Source organism: Bos mutus, chromosome X, assembly GCF_027580195.1.
Source record: "Bos mutus isolate GX-2022 chromosome X, NWIPB_WYAK_1.1, whole genome shotgun sequence".
Taxonomy (NCBI): domain Eukaryota; kingdom Metazoa; phylum Chordata; class Mammalia; order Artiodactyla; family Bovidae; genus Bos; species Bos mutus.
The window spans coordinates 3,185,656-3,204,797 of NC_091646.1; the positions used below are offsets into that span (position 1 = coordinate 3,185,656).

Sequence of the window (19,142 nt, forward strand, 5' to 3'; positions counted from 1 at the left end):
TGCTTCAGAGTAAAAGAAACCATAAACAAAATGAAAGGAAACCTATGTAATAGGAGAAAGTATTTGCAAATCATGTATTTTCTAAGAAGTTAATGTCTAAAATATGTAAACAACTTATACAAAATGATAATAATAATCATTTGTTTAAATGGGCAAAGGACCCATGTAGACATTTTTCCAAATAAGATATTCAGATGTCCAACAGGCATATGAAAAGGTGCTCAGCATCACTAGTCATTCAGTTCAGTTCAGTTCAGTTCAATTCAGTCGCTTTCCGACTCCTTGCGACCCCGTGAATCGCAGCACACCAGGCCTCCCTGTCCATCACCAACTCCCGGAGTTCACACAAACTCATGTGCCTTGAGTTGATGATGCCATCCAGCCATCTCATCCTCTGTCGTCCCTTTGTCCTCCTGCCCCCAATCCCTCCCAGCATCAGGGTCTTTTTCAATGAGTCAACTCTTTGCGTGAGGTGGCCAAAGTATTGGAGTTTCAGCCTCAGCATCAGTCCTTCCAATGAACACCCAGGACTGGTCTCCTTTAGGATGGACTGGTTGGATCTCCTTGCAGTGCAAGGGACTCGCAAGACTCTTCTCCAGCACCACAGTTCAAAAGCATCAATTCTTTGGCGCTCAGCTTTTTTCACCAATCATTAGGGAAATACAAATTAAAACCACAATGAGTCATCACTTCACACTCATTAAAATGGCTGTTAGACAAGAGATAACAAATAATGACAAGGATGTGGAGAAAAGAAAACCCTTGTGCACTGTTGATGGGGATGTATGTTGGTGCAGCCACTATGGAAAACAGTATGGAGGGTCCTCAAAAAATTAAAAACAGAGCTACTATACTATCAAGCAATTCTACTTCTGGGTATATACTGAAGGAAACAAAATCTCTATGACACAGAGACACCAGCACCCCCACATTTACTTTTTACAGTAACCAAGACAGAAACAACTTAAATGTCCATCAACAGATGAATACAAAGAAAATGTGGTATATATGTACAATAGGATACTATTAATCCATTAAGAAAAGGAAATCCTGTTATTTTCAACAAGATAAACAGACTTTGAATCATCCTTGGGGCTCAGATGGTAAAGAATCTGCCTGCAATGTAGGAGACCTGGGTTTGATCCCTGGGTCAGGAATATGCCCTGGAAAAGAATATGGCAACCCACTCCAATATTCTTGCCTGGAGAATTCCATGGACAGAAGAGCCCATGGGGTCACAAAGAGTCACACAGGACTGAACAACTAACACACACAGACAGACTTTGAGGGTAGTTTGCTAAATCAAATAAGTCAGACAATAAAAGTGCTGTGAGTTTTATTAGCAAGGAGAACATGTAAAATTGTCATTAGAGATATTACAGAAATTTACTAGTGAAAAAATACTTAGTAGGTTTTCCAGAGAGTATCAAAGGCTCACTTGAAGTCTGTGTTCTTTTCAGAGAAGTGCTTAAACACCACATTTTATATAGCTATGCATCCTTGTTTCCTATAGCTACCATAACAAATTAACACAAATGTAAGTGATTTAAAACAGTATGAATATATTATCTCACAGTTCTGGAGGTTAGAAGTTGAGAATGGGTCACACTGGGCTAAAATTAATGTTTTAGCAGAGCCATATTCCTTCCTGGAGACTTTCTGAGCTTTTATGAAATTTCTAAGTCTGTGACAACAAATTACCACAAACTTAGTGGCTTACAGCATTACTCATCAGGGCATAGACTTGGATTACCGTGATATTGAATGGTTTGCTTTGGAAACTAATAGAGATCATTCTGTCATTATTGAGATTGCATCCAAGTACTGTGTTTCAGACTCTTTTGTTGACCATGATGGCTACTCCATTTCTTCTAAGGGATTCCTGCCTGCAGTAGTAGATATAATGGTCATCTGAGTTAAATTCACCCATTCCAGTCCATTTTAATTTGCTGATTCCTAGAATGTCGATGTTCACTCTTGCCATCTTCTGTTTGACCGCTTCCAATTTTCCTTGATTCATGGACCTAACATTCAAGGTTCCTATGCAATATTGCTCTTTATAGCATCAGACCCTGCTTCCATCAGCAGTCACACTCACGACTGGGTGTTGTTTTTGCTTTGGCTCTGTCCCTTTATTCTTTCTGGAGTTATTTCTCCACTGATCTCCAGAAGCATAGTGGGCACCTACCATTGGAGGAGTTCATCTTTCAGTGTCCTATCTATTTGCCTTTTCATACTGTTCATGCAGTTCTCAAGGCAGGAATACTGAAGTGGTTTGCCATTCCCTTCTTCAGATGTGTGGGCCACATCTTCTCAGAACTCTCCACCATGACCCGTCTGTCTTGGGTGGCCCTACACAGCATGGCTCATAGTTCCACTGAGTTAGACAAGGCTGTGGTCCATGTGATTACTTTGGTTAGTTTTCTGTGAGTGTGGTTTTCAGTCTGTCTGCCCTCTGATTAAGAAGGATAAGAGGCTTATGGAAGCTTCCTGGTGAGAGAGACTAACTGAGGGGGAAACTGGGTCTTGTTCTGATTGGTGGGGCCATGCTCAGTAAATCATTAATCCAATTTTCTGTTGATGGGTGAAGCTGTGTTCCCTCCCTGCTATTTACCTGGGGCCAAACTATGATGGAGGTAATGAAAATACTGGTGACCTCCCTCAAAAGATCAGATGCATGTACTGCTATGCTCAGTACCCCTAACCTTGCATCAGGCCTCCACCAACCCACGCCTCTGCCGGAAACTCCTGGACACCCACAGGAAAGTCCAGGACAGTCTTTTATGGGGTCACTGCTCCTTTCTTCTGGGTCCTGATGCACAAAGTTCTGTTGTGCCCTCTGAGAGTCTATTTCCCAGTCCTGTGTAAGTTCTGGCAGCTCTATGGTAGGGTTAATGGAGACCTCCTCCAAGAGGGCTTATGCCATACCCAAGTGTGCTGCACCTAGAGCCTCTGTCCCTGTGGCAGACCACTGCCCACACATACCTCCACAGGAGACACTCAAACACAGTTCTGTGTCAGTCTCTGTGGGGTCCCTGGGTCCTGGTGCACTCAAGGTTTGTTTGAGCCCTCTGAGCATCTGTGGCAGGAATGGGGTTTGATTCTAAATGTGAATTCGCCCCTCCTACCATCTTGCTGGGGCTTCGCCTTTGCCCTTGGATGTGGTCTATCTCCTTACGGCCACTCCAGTGCCTACCATCTTACTCGGGTTTCTCTGACCTTGGACTTGGCCAGTCCAGTGAAGAACAGCTGCCGCTCCTGACCTTGGACGTGGGGTATCTATTCACAGCTGCTCCAGCAAAGTGTACCTGATTCGACAGTGGAAGTAAGAAATAGATTTAAGTGATAGATCTGATAGAAAGAGTGCCTGATGAACTATGGACAGAGGTTCATGACATTGCAGAGGAGACCGGGATCAAGACAATCCCCAAGAAAAAGAAATGCAAAAAGGCAAAATGGCTGACTGAGGAGGCCTTACAAATATCTGTGAAAAGAAGAGAAGCAAAAAGCAAAGGAGAAAAGGAAAGATATACCCATTTGAATACAGAGTTCCAAAGAATACAAGGAGAGATAAGAAAGACTTCCTCGGTGATCAGTGCAAAGAAATAGAGGAAAACAATAGAATGGGAAACACTAGGGATCTCTTCAAGAAAATTAGAGATACCAAGGAAACATTTCATGCAAAGATGGGCTTGATAAAGGACAGAAATGGTATAGACCTAACAGAAGCAGAAGATATTAAGAAGAAGTGTCAAAAATACACAGAAGAACTGTACAAAAAAAGATCTTCATGACCCAGATAATCATAATGGTGTGAACACTCACCTAGAGCCAGACATCCTGGAATGTGAAGTCAAGTGGGCCTTAAGAAGCATCACTATGAACAAAATTAATGGAGGTGATGGAATTTCAGCTAAGCTATTTCAAATCCTGAAAGATGATGCTGTGAAATTGCTGCACTCAATATGCCAGCAAATTTGGAAAACTCAGCAGTGGCCACAGGACTGGAAAAGGTCAGTTTTCATTCCGATCCCAAAGAAAGGAAATGCCAAAGAATGCTGAAAGTGAAAGTGAGGTCGCTCAGTCGTGTTCAACTCTTTGCCACCCTATGGACTGTAGCCTACCAGGATTCTCCATCCATGGAATTTTTCAGGCAAGAGTACTGGAGTGCGTTGCCATTCCCTTCTACAGGAGATATTCCTGACTGAGGGATCGAACCCAGGTCTCCCACATCGTAGGCAGATGCTTTACTGTCTGAGCCACCAAGGAAGTCCAAGAATGCTCAAACTACAGCACAATTGCAGTCATCTCACACGCGAAGGTGATGGCATCCCACTCCAGTACTCTTGCCTGGAAAATCCCATGGACGGAGGAGCCTGGTAGGCTGTAGTCCATGGGGTCATGAAGGGTCAGACACGACTGAGCGACTTCACTTTCACTTTTCACTTTCATGCATTGGAGAAGGAAATGGCAACCCACTCCAGTATTCTTGCCTGGAGAATCCCAGGGATGGGGGAGCCTGGTGGGCTGCCATCTTTGGGGTCGCACAGAGTCAGACACGACTGAAGCAACTTAGCAGCAGCACACGCTAGTAAAGTAATGCTCAAAATTCTCCAACCCAGGCTTCAGCAATACATGAATGGTGAACTTCCAGATGTTCAAGCTGGTTTTAGAAAAGGCAGAGGAACCAGAGATGAAATTGCCAACATCCACTGGATCATCGAAAAAGCAAGAGAGTTCCAGAAAAAAACATCTATTTCTGCTTTATTGACTATGCCAAAGCCTTTGACTGTGTGGATCACAATAAACTGTGGAAAATTCTGAAAGAGATGGGAATACCAGACCACCTGATCTGCCTCTTGAGAAACCTGTATGCAGGTCAGGAAGCAGCAGTTAGAACTGGACATGGAACAACAGACTGGTTCCAAATAGGAAAAGGAGTACGTCAAGGCTGTATATTGTCTCCATGCTTATTTAACTTCTATGCAGAGTACATCATGAGAAACGCTGGGCTGGATGAAGCACAAGCTGGAATCAACATTGCCAGGAAAAATACCAATAACCTCAGATATGCAGATGACACCACCCTTATGGCAGAAAGCCAAGAAGAACTAGAGAGCCTCTTGATGAAAGTGAAAGAGGAGAATGAATAAATTGGCTTAAAACTCAACATTCAAGTCAATGTATGGCAAAACCAAAAAAAAAAAAAAGGAAAGAAAAAAAAAAAAAACTCAACGTTCAGAAAACTAAGATCATGGCATCTGGTCCCATCACTTCATGGCAAATGGGGAAATAGTGGCTGACTTTATGTTTCTGGGCTCCAAAATCCCTGCAGATGGTGATTGCAGCCATGAAATTAAAAGATGCTTACTCCTTGGAAGTAAAGTTATGACCAACCCGTCCAGCATATTAAAAAGCAGAGACATTACTTTGCCAACAAAGGTCCGTCTAGTCAAGGCTATGGTTTTTCCAGTGGTCATGTATGGATTGTGAGAGTTGGACTATAAAGAAAGCTGAGCACAGAAGAATTGATGCTTTTGAACTGTGGTGTTGGAGAAGACTCTTGCAAGTCCCTTGGACTGCAAGGAGATCCAACCAGTCCATCCTAAAGGAAATTAGTCCCGGGTGTTCATTGGAAGGACTGATGTTGAAGCTGAAACTCCAATATTTTGGCCATCTGTTGTGAGGAACTGACTGATTCGAAAAGACCCTGTTGTTCGGAAATATTGAAGGTAGGAGGAGAAGGGGAGGACAGAGGATGAGATGGTTAGATGACATCACTGACTCAATGGACATGAGTTTGGGTAAATTCTGGAGTTGGTGAAGGACAGGGAGTCCTGGCGTGCTGTGGTTCATGGGGTCACAAAGAGTCAGACACGACTGACCGACTGAACTGACTGAAATGATTCATTGGAAGGACTGATGTTGAAGCTGAAACTCCAATACTTTGGCCACCTGATGCGAAGAGCTGACTCATTGGAAAAGACCCTGATGCTGGAAAACATTGAAGGCGGGAGGAGAAGGGGATGAAAAAGGATGAGATGATTTGATGGCATCACTGACTCAATGGACATGAGTTTGAGTAAATTCTGGGATGGGGAGGCCTGACATGCTGCAGTCCATTGGGTCACAAAGAGTCAGACAAGACTGAGCAACTGAACTGAACTGAACTGTAGTGGCTTACAAAGGAGACAAATTTTTCCTTTATATTCTGGATGCCAAAAATCCAAAATCAATGTGTCCGAAAGGGCCACCGTCACGTTCGAACTCTAGGAGAAAATCCTTCCTTGCTTCTTTCAGCTTCTGGTATGTTAACATGTTCTTTGACTTGTAGCTATATCACTCCAGTCTTTGCCTTCATCCTTAATTGCTTTCTCCTCTGTTTTCCATACTTCTGTCTGTCTCAAATATCCCTATTTCTTTCTTTAAATTTCTATTTTTATTTTTTAAATAATTTTATTTATTTTTGGTTGTACTGGAGTTTCACTGATGCACGGCTTTTCTCTAGTTGTTGTGAAATGGGGCTACTCTCTAGTTGAGATGTGTAGGTTTCTCATTGCAGTGGCTTCTCTTGTTGCAGACCACAGACTGTAGGGTATGTGAGCTTCAGTGGTTGCAACACGTGGTCTCAGTAGCTGTGGTACATGGACTTAATTGCTCCGCAGCATGTGGGGTCTTCCCAGATCTGGAATTGAACCCATGTGTCCTGCCTTGAGGCAGATTCTTATCCATTGAGCCATAATTGAAGCCCCTCCTTTTTCCTTTTTCTTTTTTTTAATTTTATTTTTAAACTTTACATAATTGTATTAGTTTTGCCAAATATCAAAATGAATCCACCACAGGTATACATGTGTTCCCCATCCTGAACCCTCCTCCCTCCTCCCTCCCCATACCATCCCTCTGGGTCGTCCCAGTGCACTAGCCCCAAGCATCCAGTATCATGCATCGAACCTGGACTGGCATCTCGTTTCATACATGATATTTTACATGTTTCAATGCTATTCTCCCAAATCTTCCCACCCTCCCTCTCCTCAGAGTCCATAAGACTGTTCTATACATCACTGTCTCTTTTCCTGTCTCGCACACAGGGTTATTGTTACCATCTTTCTAAATTCCATATATATGCGTTAGTATACTGTATTGGTGTTTTTCCTTCTGGCTTACTTCACTCTGTATAATAGGCTCCAGTTTCATCCACCTCATTAGAACTGATTCAAATGTATTCTTTTTAATGGCTGAGTAATACTCCATTGTGTATATGTACCACTGCTTTCTTATCCATTCATCTGCTGATGGACATATAGGTTGCTTCCATGTCCTGGCTATTATAAACAGTGCTACGATGAACATTGGGGTACACGTGTCTCTTTCCCTTCTGGTTTCCTCAGTGTGTATGCCCAGCAGTGGGATTGCTGGATCATAAGGCAGTTCTATTCCCAGTTTTTTAAGGAATCTCCACACTGTTCTCCATAGTGGCTGTACTAGTTTGCATTCCCACCAACAGTGTAAGAGGGTTCCCTTTTCTCCACATCCTCTCCAGCATTTATTATTTGTAGACTTTTGGATCGCAGCCATTCTGACTGGTGTGAAATGGTACCTCATAGTAGAAATCAAAGAGGACACTAATAGATGGAGGAATATACCATGTTCATGGATTGGAAGAATCAATATAGTGAAAATGAGTATACTACCCAAAGCAATTTATAGATTCAATGCAATCCCTATCAAGCTACCAACAGTATTCTTCACAGAGCTAGAACAAATAATTTCACAATTTGTATGAAAATACAAAAAACCTCGAATAGCCAAAGCAATCTTGAGAAAGAAGAATGGAACTGGAGGAATCAACCTACCTGACTTCAGGCTCTACTACAAAGCCACAGTTATCAAGACAGTATGGTACTGGCACAAAGACAGAAATATAGATCAGTGGAACAAAATAGAAAGCCCAGAGATAAATCCACGCACATATGGACACCTTATCTTTGACAAAGGAGGCAAGAATATACAATGGATTAAAGACAATCTCTTTAACAAGTGGTGCTGGGAAATCTGGTCAACCACTTGTAAAAGAATGAAACTAGAACACTTTCTAACACCATACACAAAAATAAACTCAAAATGGATTAAAGATCTAAACGTAAGACCAGAAACTATAAAACTCCTAGAGGAGAACATAGGCAAAACACTCTCTGACATACATCACAGCAGGATCCTCTAGGACCCACCTCCCAGAATATTGGAAATAAAAGCAAAAATAAACAAATGGGACCTAATTAACCTTAAAAGCTTCTGCACATCAAAGGAAACTATCAGCAAGGTGAAAAGACAGCCTTCAGAATGGGAGAAAATAATAGCAAATGAAGCAACTGACAAACAACTAATCTCAAAAATATACAAGCAACTCCTACAGCTCAACTCCAGAAAAATAAATGACCCAATCAAAAAATGGGCCAAAGAACTAAATAGACATTTCTCCAAAGAAGACATACAGATGGCTAACAAACACATGAAAAGATGCTCAACATCACTCATTATCAGAGAAATGCAAATCCTTTTTTCTTTATAAGAACGTTTGTCTTTGGAATTGGAGACCACTCAGATAATGCAGGATAATCTGATCTCAAATTTTGTAGTTTAATTGCATCTGAAAAATTATATTTCCCAAGTAACATTTAGTTTACACATTGTAAAGGGATTTTACATAGACATGTCTTTTGGGGGGCCACCATTTATCCCAATATGGACACAATTTTTTTCTTATATTTTTCAGCTTTTGTATGCTGAGTTCTTTGTCTCATAGTGCCTTTCCATCTTCAAAATAAAAAAATGGATAATTGAGTCTCCCTCATACTTTATGACTCTGACTCTGATTTTCCTGCTTTTGCATATAAGAACCCTCGTAGTTACATTGCCTTCCCACCCCATCCTGGTAATATCACTTTCATCCTGATATAAAAGTATAACATTTCCCTCTCAAAGTCACTTGATAAGCAACCTTAATTACCTAATTTAAGTTCAAGGGAATAGAAGTTGGATGTTTTGAGAGAACAACTATTCTGCCCACCACACTATAGAAAGTAGAATTACCCTTTGTTCATCAGAGATGCATATTTTCCCATATTTTTCATAAGTCTGTTCAATGTTCATAATAAGAAAATAAGGTGCCTTTTATTTCCATTTAAGTTATTATCAAGTTTAATTCTAAAGTGTCTGTACAATGTTGGTGTTATTCTCTCTGTAAGAAAGCAGAGACTGTTTATTAATTTTAATCACATTTGGATTTCATCATGTATAACTTTGTGCTCAACTTGCTAATATTTACTCATGTGCAGAGTATTTTTCTTTCCTTGGAAATGAAAATAAGTCAAAGGATGTTGACTGGATTATATTGATTTAATTATATTTTTCTTACTATAGTCAAATAAAATTTTTTAAAATAATAACTTAGAAGTCATATTGGGGGTTTTAATTATAAAAGTTTTTGCAAAAGAAAAGTCAAATGTTTGTCTTGGTCTATGGAAATGGAAATGGGCCGAATTTTTTGTTTCTTTGTTCTATTTTTATTTTCATGCTCTTATTAATGGTAATCTTATGTTATTCAAGCAAATGTAATTATTACTGGTGTTGCTGTTGATTTTTCATAGCGTTATAGTTCATACCATTACATACCATTTTTTCTTCCAGTTTTATTGAGATACAGCTGACATAGAGCACTGAATAAGTTTAGGGTATACAGCATAATGATTTGATTTACATACATTATGAAATGATAACCACAATATGTTTAGTGAACATTTATCATCTCATATAGATAAAAGATTAAAGAAATAGAAAAACATTTTCCTTGTGAAGTTCACTCTTAGGATTTACTCTCTTAACCATTTTCATACGTACCACACAGCAGTGGTAACTGCAATCATCATGTTGTAGGTTACATCCCTAAGTACTTGTTTATCTTATCCCTGGAAATTTGTGTTTTCTGATCACCTTCACCCAATTCCCACTCCTCGACCCCTCTTTCTGGAAACCACAAATATGATCTCTTTTTCTATGAGTTTGTTGGTTTGTTTTTGAAGAATCCATTAGTGATCTTTTAAAGGTAGAATTTTAAAAACTCCTGGACTAGGTTTACTTCAGTAAATATGGAGTTTGATCATTTAATAGAATTTTATATTCTACTTATAGTATAATGGGAAATATTCAAAATTGATTCACTGAAATATTTTTCTTAAGTTATTTCCTGCATTTTATTAATCCAAAGTATAAAATTTACTGATGTTATCAGTTTAACAATAATCTAAAAAATTTTTTTGTAAAATCAGGTATGTCTATAATCAATTACATTGAATGCATGATGATGAAAATAGATATGAGATATATGTTTAATCAATAAAGGTGTATTTCCTGATTTAGTGATATCACTCCAAAATGCTGAGCACCAAATGAATCATAAATCTGAGAAAGATCAAGTCACAGTTGAACATATATTACCAAAACACAAAGTACATAGAGGATGAAATAATAAAATAACTAAGTTAGAATCATTCAGCAATCTATTCAATAAATATATTTTGAGCATGTTATGCATGATGGGTATAATAGATCAAATAAGCAAATAAATCTAATGCAGTTTGGTATATGCCACTGTAGAAGATATGCAAACTCCTGAGAGTGTACATCTAAAGCATTCTAATTCCTAGAATATGAAAACACTGTAGAAGATATAATCCTCCAATTTTTTCTTCAATAAGTTCTATAAAGTTAAGTGAATTATATATGTATTAGCATACAAACACAACAATAAGAAATCAAATACTATACAGGATTTGGAATATAAATGCTAAAAAGATTTTGAAAAAAATAAAGGTCACTGGAGCAGTGAACTAAAAGAATTTGAGCAGGACCCTGATGAAAAAGTTGGCCTTCAGTGAGTGGAAGTGTAGTGCAAGAATATTATAGTCAGAGTATACAACATGGAATAGAGGAACAGCAACGAAAATGGCAGCTAAGGGGATGGGGAATAAGAAAGAGGCCCAGTGAAGACTAGAACAAGAATTTTGTGGAAGGGGATAGTATGTGATGAGCTTGATTTAAAAAAAAAATAGTGGGCCAATATTGTGAAGTGTTGGAGATTTTTGGTTTGTTCAGGTCATTTATAATGAGCTCTTGGGTCGACCATAAAAATACAGCTCTAAGATCTCGTACTACAGAGAATGTAATAGAAGATTCCAGGAGCACCTAAAGGTGGCTGCCAGTGAATGACTGAATGCCACAGTGATACTAAGGCAGATCCATTCCTATGAGATGTAGGACTAATCTCACAGGGCAACTTTGGTCTCAGGATACTGTATCAACCTGACCTTAATTTTCCTAAAACTGTGTTGCAGTCTGAGACTCTTCATAGCTAATTCTTTTCTTCAAAAAGGCCAGACTTGCAGTGAAGAGTAACAGTTCTTTCCCTCTTCTCTAGCTTCCTGTCTCAACTTCCCCATGCTCCCACAGGACTTTATGGCAACAAAATTTCTTGCCCTTTGGATAACATGACTTATAAATTCTTAACCTGGAAAGTGCAATAATGAAAATGAGATTTTATTAGGACTAAAATTGTAATGCTATACCAAAAGAAGTGAAAAGTAAAGCCCTGGAAATTGGGAAAGTATGGATTTATTTAAGAGCTATGTGAGATGATAGGAAATTCAAATTTGACAACACATATGGCAAGAAACCTGTGTTATGAAGATTCCCCAGGAGGAGGGCATGGCAACCCACTCCAGTGTTATTGCCTGGAGAATCCCCATGGACAGAGGAACCTGGCAGGCTACAGTCCATGGGGTTGCAGAGGCAGACCAGACTGAGCAACCAAGCACATCACAGATGGCAAGAAAACAATAAAACAGGTATGATGTAGAACTATTTGCTCTGATAAAAAGAAGCAATACATATATCCAATCAAGGATTTCCTTCCAAAATACATAACGAACTTCTTCAAATCAGTTTAATAAGACTGTTCAAGTCAGATTAGCTTGAACAGGTTCTTCCCTATAGATGATTCCAAATCTCCAATAAACATATTAATATGTAGTCAGCATCAATTAGTTATCAAAGGGATGCTAATTAAAATCTGAGGAACTATTAAATGCTTGTAATAATGCTGAATTTTTTTAATTTAAATTTATTTATTTTAGTTAGAGGCTAATTACTTTACAATATTGTATTGGTTTTTCCATACATCAACATGAATCCTCCACAGGTAAAAGCAGATAGATAGTATCAAGTTTTTGTTAAGATGTAAGACAATCTGATTTCCTGTATACTCCTGGTAGTGTAAACTGGTACATTCACTTTGGCAATGGCTAATATAGTTGACTATATGTAAACTCGCTAGTCCAGGATTTCCATTTCATTCCTGGTATATTAATTCTCATTGCTGTGTAGTTTCTATTATTTTAATATACTAAAGATTATGTATTCATTCTACTGTATGTATATAAAGGCATATAAAGTTTGAAACCAAGGGGAACTAATCTGTGAAGCTAAAAGTAAACACAGTGGTCATTCTTGGTTGAGTGTGCTCCAATGCTGTTGAAAATATTATATTTCTTGGTTTGAATGATGGTTATCCATTTATTCACTTTGAAAATTCATATAATTATATGCTTATGATTTATGCATCAATAAAATATTGTATGTTGTGTGTTATACATGCATATTGTACTTATATATAAAGGGAAATTTTAAGATAACAAAAAGTTATAGTCTTGTGGATTAGACAGTTAAGAATTTGCCCGCAATGCGGAAGACCCGGGTTCGATCCCTGGGTCAGGAAGATCCCATGGAGAGGGAATGGCATCCCACTCCAGTATTCTTGCCAGGAGAATTCCATGGACAGAGGGGCCTGGTGGGCTACAGTCCATGGGGTCGCAAAGAGTCGGACACACTTTCCAAACTAAAATGTTCACATTATTCTTGTTCTATCGATCTTACTGTATACAGTTTTACTGTTGGATTTGTTCAATGTTTTTTTATTTTATAGATTTATCAGGTTAAATAGGATTTGACTTTCCCATTATAGAGCAGAATCCTGAGCACTAGGATAATCTTCATATTCATTCATGGATCTCTCCTTAAACAGAAGATACCTTGGTCCCAAAAACTTTGGTCATTGCTCTTGTATCTCCATTTCTTGTATGAAGGATGCACCAATACACACATATTCCATGTTTGTGTGTGCTAGGTTGAAAATTATATGTATTTTTAACTTCCCAATATTATCACCTTAAATTTCCACTATTATGTTTTAATTAATAAGACTTTTAATTATTTAAAATTTTTATTAACAGGTGCTTACAGTTTGTTGACTTTTTTGAAAAAAATCAAGCGGTAAACTTTTATTACAAATTAGAAATGAGGTTTTTAAAAATATCAAACCTTGACCAAATATTAAACAATATTAAACAATTAAAAAACCTTTAAAGGTATATAAAGAAAAACCAGGCTCTTGGAAAAAAAAAAAAAAACACCTTTTTTATTAACAAAAAGAAATGTCTTTATCTAAAAATAATAAAAACTCCATGCTAAATAGATAATGCAGACAGTTCTAGTTATCTGTTCAATGGACAAAAAGCAAGAACTTATGATCTTCTGTTGCAATATTTTGTTCATTTCTAATTGCTGGAATTTGATGTTAATTACTTCTTGTAGAATGACTAAACTAAACGATGGTAGAGATGATAGACTGTCATTGACTCAGCTCCGTCCTGCTCAGTCTAGAAAGCAGACAGATTCTTAGCTTATGGGTCAGCTGCTGTTTCTTTCCCATCTCCTGGTTGAGTGTCTGTATCAGTAACTGAGGTTGTGGCAGTACCAAGGTTGAGGTGGCTGCTGACTTTGGGCCTCATCTTGATTTTCCTTATTTTCTTCATTGCTGTCCTCTCTGGTCTGTGTTTGGCGAGGACAGCCTCTGTAGAATTGTGATCTAGGTATAACCCCATAGTTTATTCTGTCTCACTGGTCTACCTTGTTCTCTTGCACCCTGGTTTTCAGCAGCCTCCATCACTTCTCCCTGCACAGGATGGTTGGAATGCTGTAGTCATTGTCCATAGGGTCTCCATACGTACTAAAGTGGGAACCTTCGCCTGCCATAGGGCCCTGGCATTCAGGAGCATTCTCCAATCTCTCATTCTCTTCCTCATTCTCACTGTTCTGCTAATTCTGTTGATAACTGGGTGGACATGGATAGCTTCCCTAATGGTTATGGTCTGCTATATTTACTGCCTGGTGATGGAACTCCACCAGGACCAGTAACATCTGCTGCCTCCACAACCTTTTCTCCTTCAACAACATCAGACTCCACACTCTCTCCATTTCCTACTCTGCAAAGCTACTTCCTGGGGCTATTTTTCTTTATGGGGTTTGCTGTACTAATATTGATACATTTTCCTTGGTGGCATTCCTGTTGGTGAAACCATATCTGTTTCTTACATTGAACCATTTAACAGTTCCTTCAACCTTCATTGTGATGACCTTGTCGCCACTGATATATGAGCCTGCCCAGGCCACTGCTTCTTGCATGACTGCCCATTTGACATGGTTTGTGTCCTCTGTGCTGAGGGCAGGGCAGCAGGCAGCTGTTGGGTCAGCCTCTCACTGTTCATGGTTGCGATGATGACTAGGACCAACTGTGGCAGCTGGGGTTCCTCCCGGTTTGTTATGATAACAAGGTGGCAATGTGGGCTGCTCAGGACTTTCTGGGGTCGTGCTCTTCAAATTTCAGTGAAACAGTTGTCACTACACTGTCATTCAAGGACTCGCCATTTGCCCTAATGAGCCATTTTCACATCTTTGCTATGAAGGTTCTAGATATAATTTAGATTCTGACAATGAGCTGCACCAGAAATAGACTTATAGAGCAGAAGAGTAAAAGAAGTTGTTTGTCTTTATTGCAGTAGGCAGCAACTGTTGATATTGCATTCACCAGACCTGCCTAATTGTAACAGTCAGCAAGAGTTCTTTCCTCCCTGTAAGTCACAAATGTCAGAGCTCCAGGGAAAGTGTGACATTTTCAGATGTTTCCTACACTGTCCTTACCAAATTTATTTTCAGTTCAGTTCAGTCACTCAGTCATGTCCGACTCTTTGCAACCCCATGAACTATAGCAGCCAGGCTTCCCTGTCCATCACCAACTCCAAAAGCTTGCTCAAACTCATGCCCATTGAGTCGGTCTCATCCTCTGCCATCCTGTTCTCCTCCTGCCTTCAATCTTGCCCAGCATCAGGGTCCTTCCAATGAGTCAGCTCTTCGCATCAGGTGGCCAAAGTATTGGAGTTTCAGCTTCAGCACCAGTCTTTCCAATGAATATTCAGGACTGATTCCCTTTAGGATAGACTGGTTGGATCTCCTTGCAGTCCAAGGGACTCTCAAGAGTCTTCTCCAACACCACAGTTCAAAAGCATCAATTCTTCAGCACTCAACTTTCTTTATAGTCCAATTCTCACATCCATACATGCTGCTGCTGCTACTAAGTCACTTCAGTCATGTCCAACTCCGTGTGACCCCATAGATGGCAGCCCACCAGGCTCCCCCGTCCCTGAGATTCTCCCGGCAAGAACACTGGCATGGGTTGCCATTTTATTCTCCAATGCATGCAAGTGAAAAGTGAAAGTGAAGTCACTCAGTCCTATCTGACTCTTAGTGACCCCATGGACTGCATCCTACCAGACTCCTCCGTCCATGGGGTTTTCCAGTCAAGAGTATTGGAGTGGGTTGTCATTGCCTTCTCTGATGACAACTGGTAAAACCATAGCTTTGACTAGACAGACCTTTGTTGGCAAAGTAACATCTCTGCTTTTTAATATACTGGTCTAGGTTGGTCATAGCTTTTCTTCCAAGGAGCTAGTGTGTTTTAATGTCATGGCTGCAGTCACTATCTGCAGTGATTTTGGAGCCCAAGAAAATAAAGTCTCTCACTGTTTCCATTGTTTCCCCATTTATTTGCCATGAAGTGATGGGACTGGATGCCATGATCTTCATTTTCTGAATGTTGAGTTTTAAGCCAAGATTTTCACTTTTCCTCTTTCACTTTCATCAAGAAGTTCTTTAGTTCTTCTTCACTTTCTGCCATAAGGGTGGTATCATCTACCTATCTGAGGTTATTGATATTTCTCTCCACAGTCTTGATTCCAGCTTGTGCTTCATCCAGCCTGGTATTTCACATGATATTCTCTGCATATAAGTTAAGTAAGCAGAGTGACAATATATAACCTTGATGTACTCCTTTCTCTATTTGGAACCAGTCTGTTGTTCCATGTCCAGTTCTAACTGTTGCTTCTTGACTTGCATACAGATTTCTCAGGAGGCAGGTCAGGTGTTCTGGTATTCCCATCTCTTTAAGAGTTTTGCACAGTTTATTGTGATCCACACAGTCAAAGGTTTTAGCATAGTCAATAAAGCAAATGTAGGTGTTTTTCTGGAACTCTCTTGCTTTTTCTATGATCCAGCGAATGTTGGCAATTTGATCTCTGGTTCCTCTGTCTTTTCTAAATCCAGCTTGAACATCTGGAAGTTCATGTACTGTTGAAGCCTGGCTTGGAGAATTTTGAGCATTACTGTGCTGCACTCAATATGCCAGCAAATTTGGAAAACTCAGCAGTGGCCACAGGACTGGAAAATGTCAGATTTCATTCTTATCCCAAAGAAAGGCAATGCCAAAGAATGCTCAAACTACAGCACAATTGCACTCATCTCACACGCTAGTAAAGTAATGCTCAAAATTCTCCAAGCCAGGCTTCAGCAATACGTGAACTGTGAACTTCCAGATGTTCAAGCTGGTTTTAGAAAAGACAGAGGAACCAGAGACCAAATTGCCAACATCCACTGGATCATCAAAAAAGCAAGAGAGTTCCAGAAAAACATCTATTTCTGCTTTATTGACTATGCCAAAGCCTTTGACTGTGTGGATCACAATAAACTGTGGAAAATTCTGAAATAGATTGGAATACCAGGCTACCTGACCTGCCTCTTGAGAAATTTGTATGCAGGTCAGGAAGCAACAATTAGAACTGGACATGGAACAACAGACTGGTTCCAAATAAGAAAAGAGTACGTCAAGGCTGTATATTGTCACCCTGCTTATTTAACTTATATGCAGAGTACATCATGAGAAACACTGGGCTGGAGGAAGCACAAGCTGGAATCAACATTGCCAGGAGAAATATCAATCACCTCAGATATGCAGATGACACCACCCTTATGGCAGAAAGTGAAGAGGAACTAAAAAGCCTCTTGATGAAGGTGAAAGTGGAGAGTGAAAAAGTTGGCTTAAAATTCAACATTCAGAAAATGAAGATCATGGCATCTGGACCCATCACTTCATGGGAAATAGATGGGGAAACAGTGGAAACAGTGTCAGACTTTATTATCAGGGGCTTCAAAATCACTGCAGATGGTGATTGCAGCCATGAAATTAAAAGACGCTTACTCCTTGGAAGAAAAGTTATGACCAACCTAGATAGCATATTCAAAAGCAGAGACATTACTTTGCCAACAAAGGTCCGTCTAGTCAAGGCTATGGTTTTTCCAGTGGTCATGTATGGATGTGAGAGTTGGACTGTGAAGAAAGCTGAGCACCGAAGAATTGATGCTTTTGAACTGTGGTGTTGGAGAAGACTCTTGAGAGTCCCTTGGACTGCAAGGAGATCCAACCAGTCCATTCTGAAGGAGATCAGCCCTGGGATTTCTTTGGAAGGGATGATGCCAAGGCTGAAACTCCAGTACTTTGGCCATCTCATGTGAAGAGTTGACTCATTGGAAAAGACTCTGATGCTGGGAGGGATTGGGGGCAGGAGGAGAAGGGGATGACAGAGGATGAGATGGCTGGATGGCATCACTGACTCGATGGACTCGAGTCTGAGTGAACTCCGGGAGTTGTTGATGCACAGGGAGGTCTGGCGTGCTGCGATTCATGGGGTCACAAAGTGTCAGACACGACTGAGCAACTGAACTGAACTTGCTAGCATGTGAGATAAGTGCCTCTGCCAGAGACTCCTGGACCCTCACAGTCTTGAGGGTGAGGGACCTTCACAAAACTTGACCCACTGGAGAAGGCAATGGCAAACCACTTCAGTATTCTTGCCTTGGGAACCCCATGAACAGTGTCAAAATTTGCTTTAGTAAATCTGAAATATGCTGGTGCTCTGCAACTGACTTCCAAGCCTAGCAATGGTTTTAAGCACTTAATTCCTTGTATTAAATCCCTTTTCAGAAGAAATACCTAGAATGATTTTTATATCCCATATCATGCTGATATAGTCTCAATATTATAATGTTGTAGGAAATAACTATTTTTAGCAAACATAACTACTCCAATTACATTTTCTTAGGTGAATTGTTGAATTCAGCAAGTACATGTGCTTTTATTGTTTTTAAAGTTCATTTTTACCCTTATATCAGCTTACATTGGGGCTTCCATGGTGTCTTAGTGGTAAAGTATCTGCATGCAATGCAGGAGCCACAGGAAACACGGGTTTGATCTCTGTGTCCTGAAGATCCTCTGGAGAAGGGAATGGCTACCCATTCCAGGATTCTTGCCTGGAGAATTCTATGGACAGAGCAGCCTAACGGGTTGCAGTCTGTGGGGTCACAAAGAGTCAGACACGACTGACTAATACTTTCACAGCTTATGTTAGGGCACATGTAAATTAAAATTATTCATTGATCATCTACAGCCATGCCTCTGAGTATTATAGGTTTAGTTTCAGACCACTATAAGAAAGCAAATAGTATAGTAAAGTGAGTCAAACAATTTTTTTGGCTTCCCAGTGCATATAAAAGTTATGTTCATACTGTACTGTAGTCTATTAGGTATACAATAGCATTATGTGTAAAAAATTTATATACCTTAATTATAAAGTAATGCTGAGGGGGAAGGATAAACTAAGAGTTTGGGATTAATATATACACACTACTGTATATAAAATAGATTACCAAGAAGGACCAACTGTATAGCACAGGGACCTATGCTCAGTTTTCCATAATAACCTATAATGAAAAAGATTATGAAAAGGAATATATTTAATAAAAATTATATGTATAATTGAATCACTTAGCTGTATATTTGAAAAATAACACAATGTTGTAAATTA

General features: G+C 39.6%; 1 pseudogene; it reads right to left on the minus strand.

Annotated features, from left to right (window-relative positions):
• Positions 1–13,709: 13,709 nt before the first annotated feature.
• On the minus strand, positions 13,710–14,574 carry LOC102273062 (Y-box-binding protein 1 pseudogene; annotated as a pseudogene).
• Positions 14,575–19,142: the final 4,568 nt, after the last annotated feature.